General features: G+C 34.8%; 1 long non-coding RNA gene across 1 annotated transcript; it reads left to right on the forward strand.

Moving 5' to 3' along the window:
* Positions 1–366: 366 nt before the first annotated feature.
* On the forward strand, positions 367–4,119 carry LOC148916391 (uncharacterized). The gene is made up of 3 exons (XR_016128016.1): positions 367–609; positions 1,817–1,965; positions 4,091–4,119. It is a non-coding gene; the product is annotated as an uncharacterized LOC148916391 (long non-coding RNA).
* Positions 4,120–7,377: the final 3,258 nt, after the last annotated feature.

Here is a 7,377-nt window from a genome sequence, read left to right on the forward strand (position 1 = left end):
ACATTATTCCCTTAGTTTTCTATCTATCTTTTGGTAGGTTTAAAATATTATATATATAAATATTATTTGGTTGCATCCATAGCCTCTCCTATAAGTATCATCCTTCCTTACTTCAATCATTCATTCCAATTCCTTAAAAGAAAAATTAGGTATTAGAACATAATTATCTTTACTAATTAGTATTTGAGACAAACAATATTTCTGTTTTGGTTTTAATACCTAGGAATTGAATTTTGTTTTGGATTTGGCCAAAGTGGAGGCCCAAATTCGTTGACCCACCTTACATTAATCACTAAAGGGACAATTATACCCTTCTTATTTAAAAGCCTGACCTAAATTCGTTGCTCTCTCTTTCTCTCTCTCTCTCTCTCTCCGCAGCAACGACGACCACATCGCCATGATCTACGATCATTGATCCAAGATCAAGAGATCGATATGCAATGGAATTCTCAAGTTGCTTGACTCGCGACTCATCCCTTTGGTATTCACCAACGACTCCAAGGTCTTCTAGCTCAAGATGAAGGGCATTGTGATTGCTATCTTGCTGAGTTCAAGATCGATTGACTTGCGACTCATCCCTTCGAATAACCAAAGATTAGAACATCCAAGGTTCCAATCTCCAATTTTCGTGTAATGTTTTTTTGTTAATTGCTCAGATCTTGTGATATTATTTTCATATCATACTTCACATCAATGTCAAGCCCTGATAATCTTATGACTTGTGTTTTTCTCTCTCTTTGTGAAACTTATGAAATTTGTTATTTTAAGAAATATTGAACTGATATGGATTCACATTTAACTACTAATGTTACTTTTGTATAATTTTTTATTTCTACATAATTTCAGTCTTGTTTATGGTTGGTGTTTTCTATCCCTTCCACATGTTCACCTCACACCTTTTAATGAGATTATCCTTTTCTTTGGCCAGTAATGGCTAGTCATTGCTCTGATAAGTAGGGCTCTTAAAGTGTATCTTTGGGTACAGTTATATAAGTCTGCTTTAATCTTTGTTATATTTTGATAATCCTTTTATTCAGGATAAGGACAACTTTTGTTATCTGGGCTAACTATGGTTCCATTTTATTTGGATGATCAACTATACTTATAATTTTCCTCCTGTAATGGATGACCTTTTGAGGGTTTACAAGCGGATTATTGATGGTTTGGATGGTGATTCTTCTCATGCTCCACCGAGGCATGGGTGGCAAAGTCTCCACAAGGCTTGCTGGTGGCAGCTTTATAGACAGGAAGACCTTGATTGGAAAACAAGGAGGAACTGTTAAATCTATTCAAGAATCATCTAACTGCATAGTTAGAGTTCTTGGAGCATAGGTCATCTTCACTGTATTTTGAATCTCTTATATTTTCCAGTTTTCCAAAATGCTTGTAGACATACAGATAAAAGAGCATCTTATTGTGAGTTTTGCAGAAGTCATCATTAGAGTACATAATTGCCTATCTTGTTAGATATGGTTTCCAATATTATAACATGCAAGGTTTTGTGTCTCTTCAGTGTAATCAAATAAACGTGGTTATGGATATGAGATTAGATATTTAGTAGCTGTATTTAAGTTTTGGAGCACCAATATTAGCTATTGAGCATTTGCATGGCAACATTCATTGTGGTATTTATGGGATACTACCTATTGCATGATACATGGTTTACATACAGTAAAAGTTGAAGTGTTTTCTTTTTGGTAAAATGTTTACCTTCTTTTAGTCTTGCATTCCTATCTTTGGCTGGACATATTGTTTTGTGCATGTTTAGTTACCTCGATTTGATTGCCTGACCGTTTGTTGAAATGATTGACTGCAGAAGACCTACCGATTTTTGCTCTTCAAGATGACTGAGTTGTTGAAGTAGTGGGTGACGCAGTTGGTGTACACAAGGCAATTGAACTGATTGCATCTCATCTTAGGAAGTTTCTAGTTGACCGCAGTATAATTCCAATATTTGAAATGCATGTAAGTCTGCCTTTTTCTCTTAAAGCAAATTTGTTAGAACTGCAGGTGTGGGAGCATATATTTCGTCTCCAATCAAGGCACGCCACGTGGAAAAGAAGATTATCTCTTAAATTAATTAATTGAACCAGTTTATCTGGCCAATTAATTAATTGGGATAAATATCTTAATTAATGGAATATTATCTTTATTTAATAAGATAATACCATTATCTAATAAAGAGAAAATAATATCATTAATTCAGATATTATCTTCATAAAAAGAGATAATATCATTTAATTCAGATATTATCTTCAATAAAGAGAAGATAATATCATTAAATCATATATTATCTAAGTTCGACTCGATCCCTTGAATTTTGGTAGAGAATAAACTCAGCATATTCTCTACAAAGCCCTAGCCCCGAGGCTCCTATAAATAGACGACCTCATTCATCATTCAAGGTACATCTAAACCTACTCCTAAACTCGAGAAAAATTCTCTCTCCTTCTCCACTCTCCATATTTTCTCCACACGGCTCTTGCCACCCGGTTCACACCATGCATAAACTCCGTACCGTTTGCTTAGCTATTGTTTTCCTAAAAACACTCGAACTAACTTAGGCATCGGAGGGCCTTTGGCCAACATGTGGTCTATTTACTCCAGACAGGAATCGAGGAAGAGAGAGAAGGAAGATCGAAGGTTAAAGGATCTAGGAGCGAATATTATCCCGCGAGATTATTTGCACAAACAGCAGGTACAAGTTTGTATTTCATGTTGTTTCTTTAGCATAGTGATTTATCTTGATTTAGAATGTAGGCAATGTTTGTATTCCAGACTAATTTCTCATAATTCACAATTCAAGCTATTTCCAATTACAAAAATACCAAAATTTGAAATCTATCCACAATTATCAAAACATAATTTGCTATCTTTTACCTTTCTCTTTTGAGCTTGACCATTTGTTTTTTTTATTATTTATAATCTTGTCAAATACCAAGTGTTACTGATTGTAATGTAATAAGAAACAAAAACTAAAAGATTTTAGTTTCTAAAGAGGCTACCCAGATGAGGATATAGTTTTGCACAAACTGCATTGCAGTTTTGGAAACTACATTTCAGTTTTCATTTAATTACAATTTGATTTTTGCTCTTTCCTTGGCCTTCAACCTGACCAATTTGAAGAGTAGAGGCTACCCATATGAAGGAATGGGGTGGGCAAGAAAAGAGTAGAACTACCCAAGAGTAAGGGAACTCAAAATTTGACTTTTGGAAAATGGAAACAACATTGCAGTTTTCATTTAATTACAATTTGATTTTTGTTCATTCCTTGGCCTTCAACCTCACCAATTTGAAGAGTAGAGGCTACCCACATGAGGAATGAGGGTAGGCAAGAAAATAGTAGAACTACCCAAGAGCAAGGGAACTCAAAATTGGACTTTTGGAAACTGGAAAATGCATTGCATTTGTAGTTTTCATTTCAATTACAATTTGATTTTTGTTCTTTTCCTTGGCCTTCAACCTCACCAATTTGAAGAGTAGAGGCTACCCAGATGAGGAATTGGGTGGGCAAGAGAATAGTAGAACTACCCAAGAGCAAGGGAACTCAAAATTGGTCTTTTGGAAACTGGAAACTACATTGTAGTTTTAGAAACATTGCAATTTTCATTTAGTTACAATTTGATTTTTGTTCTTTCCCTTAGCCTTCAACCTCATCAATTTGAAGAGTAGAGGCTACCTAGATGAGGAATTGGGGTGGGTAAGAGAAGAGTAGAACTACCCAAGAGCAAGGGAAACTCAAAATTGGACTTTTGGAAACTGGAAACTGCATTGTAGTTTTCATTTAATTACAATTGTTGTTTTTAGTTTTTTTGTTTTATTTTTGTTTTTAACATAATTGATATCTACATTGTATTTTTGTTTCTGTTTCTGTTTATGTTTTTATTTGCAGTTTTTGTGTGAATAAGTGTTGAAATTATTTTATTTATTTTTTATTTTAAAAAAAAACCGTTGATTGTTTATATACAATACTGTATAACTGAATAAATATTACAAAATAAGTTTGGTGTAGTGGTTTGTGAGTGAGCCTTCCTCCTTTGAGGGTCAAGGTTTGAGTCCATTCAATGACACAAAATCTTTTTTTTTAAAGGTGAATAAAGGGCAACAAAGTTGGTCCCCATGAGCGGTGGTGGCGGTGGTGGCGATGGTGGCCGGCGATGGTGGCCGGTGGCGGGATGGCGGTTGTGGTTGGCTAGATATGGACATATGTGGCATAGTATGCTTATCTTAGAAGGAGTGGCATTGTGTGTAATTTTGATATTTTTTAATGATATTTTTATAAAATTAAGGTACTACATTTGGTCTTTGGCCTTATGCTAATAATAGATGAAATTGCATTATTATCTTCCAAATTAGTAAACTATATTGTGTTTTAAAATAGCTCCCTTCTTTATTTCTACCATGAAATAGTGTTTAAGAGAGAGAGAGAGAGAGAGAGAGAGAGAGAGAGAGAGAGAGAAACAAAATGAAGAACTTGTATGTGTGTCTTGCAATATTTCATACTTATCATGGTGAGTTGGTTATGCAATATGTTCTAAACGTTCTTATTTTATGATAAAAGTGAAAATCATGGATTTATTCTATTTACAAATATTTCTTTATTTTCAAGTCAAATATGTCTAATTTGTACAATATTTCACACAATATATATCATTTGGAGTTTTTGTGAAGTACGTATTATTCATAGAACATGAAGAACCCTTAGTGACGGGGTATCCGAAGGATAAATGTACTAGATGGGGGACATAAGGGTAGTGAGGCCGATAGGGGTCATATGCTAGGGTATAATTTGTGAAGGATAACCAAGAATATGAAGTAATGATGTGATATGATTTGGATTGTGCATCTTTTTATTATATTTTCTAGTGTGTGTAAAATGACATTGCTTGATAGGCATATTACATAATCTACTCACTAAGTAGTGATTTGCTCATCCTTCACCTATTATGTTTTTAGATCAATTAGTGGGCAAGACAAAAATGAAACTAGAGAAGTTGGATTAGTTTAGAGTGATAAAGTTTTATTTATATATTGTACACTTGTAAGGTTATTATTATCATTATTATAAAAGGAAAATGTATTTTATCCAAATTTTCAGCCTTTTATTTTATTTTATTCAATTCACACATCCCTGATTCGGGAATATTCTTTATTGTCGGATCGGATCGTGACATGAACCGAATAAAGTAACTGGTCTGGTTTACGGAACCAACTTTTTTTTGTTGGTCTTTTTCCATCATCGAGCTTAAGCCTGCTCTGATCGGTTCTATGTGGGGCATGCCACCACCAAGCCTCGAATTTGGTTTAATGTGAATAGATGGATGTGTTGCGCTTCTAACTTCTGACCAAACCGGCCAAGCAAGGAACCTCATGGCCTATTTTTCACTTTCTCGGGTTCGAGAATGGTTAGGTTTCTTACGGATTTCCTAAATGCGCGTATAAACGTAAAGACAAGAATTGAAATGCGATAAAATAAATCAAAGCCTAAAATCCAATTCCCATTATATAAATATCCATTTAACGGAACTCAAGAGAGAACAACAAAAGGGACAATGATGTTGAAGAGCATTGAAATGCTGGCAATTGGATAGAGTAGTTGTTGATTGACCATGAGGGGAGATATTAAATCTCTTGATTTCTTTCCTTGTGAATGTGCACATAATCTTTCAAAAATCTGATTAAGAATGTGATGCCATCCATATAATATAAGATTTCATATTATTCAATATATATATACAAATATATATATTTTTTAATATATTCATATAACTTATAAGATAAGTTGGGCAAAACCTAGCCTGCGTGCATGCCATTCACTTAGCTATATATATACTTGCATTTATATGAAAGAGCCCACTTATCTATATGATCAAAAACAACTTGCCCATTTTGCCAGGGGAGACCAGCAAAAAGACCCAGCCACAGCTTTTATTCATCCAAGTACATATATATATATATAAAATAAAACAAAGACTTTTCAGGCAATTAAATATCCCAGCCGCATCTGCTCATCGGCCGCATATTCTACAATTCATTTATATATATATATATATAATATATAAAAGCAAAGGAACCTAAATGAACTTCAGCCGTATTTTTACAAGAGAACCCAAAGATTCTTGCCCAAGAAATCCTGAACCAACATTCAAATATATGCCCCAGATGTTTCGGTCGGACCTGGCCAGCTTCTCAACCGGATTTTGGGCAACAAGGCTCCAACAATTTCGGCCGCTAATAAAAGGCCCGGCCGTAGACCCTTCCGCCAAGTTCATAAGGCCGAGATTAAAACAATCCCGAGCATATAAGCTCTGCAATTCCAGCCGCCACTCCAGCTACCTTCGAATTGCCCAGCTACATCTCGCAAGACCCAGTTTTTTCCCGGCCGTGCCCAACCGTTTTGCAAGCCTAGCTCCGCCAACGAACCCCGGCCGCACCTCTGTCGGATGTGGCAGATAATTCCATTAACGAACTCAAAGAGAACAACAAAAGGACAATGGTTGAAGGCGTTCATTTTGCAAGACCATTTAGTGTGATGGACCTTTTTTATTGCAAGGGAGATGAGGAAAGCTAAGAGATATGTGGAATCTAGATGGGCATAAGAAAAAATGAGTTATATATATATATTAATTATATGGTAACATTTTTTAGCACTAAACTCACACACTACACGGATGTTAGGACTCGAAGGAGGACACTTGTGAAGCATTTGCTCCAAACCAACTATACTAAGTAGATCCTTTGCAGTTGGCTAGATTTTAAGTAGTCAAAACTGATAACCAAATCGGTTCAAGTTCAAATTGTTTTTGTTTTCCAGTTTTTTTCCAGAACGGTTCGGATATGGTTTAGAGCATTCCATAATGAACTTCCTAAACCACCTCCTTAGACAAATTTTAGGGAAGGGATTGGAAAAGTACAACTTCCAACCATGCTCCCTATCTACCTCCTAAAATAGGGAGACTTCTAGAAACTCCTAAATATGAGGAGAGAGAAAGAACTTCTAGTGGCTCCCTATAATTTTAGTGTTGCTTTCTTTTGTGAGTATTTTAAACATTTAATTAATGCTAACTTTTATATATTATTTTTTTAATAGAGATGGACCAATTAAAAAAGAGTTATAACATTTATGACTCCCTAAATTACTAGAGTATGATTGGAGGGATCCTGCGCCTCTACATTTACATATGTGCATTTACCCACATTTCACAACATCTAGGCCATTCCAATAATCTAACGACTTAAGATTTGATACTTCATTTTTAAAAAATTTACACTTTTCCATTTAATTAACTTTAACTTACCAGTGTTAAGTATAAATATAATTTAAAAAATTTAAAAAGAAAAAAAATTGTTGCCCTAGCCACTCACTCACAGCAACAT

This window comes from Prunus mume, linkage group LG6 (assembly GCF_029339155.1).
Source record: "Prunus mume cultivar Tortuosa linkage group LG6, ASM2933915v1, whole genome shotgun sequence".
Lineage (NCBI taxonomy): Eukaryota > Viridiplantae > Streptophyta > Magnoliopsida > Rosales > Rosaceae > Prunus > Prunus mume.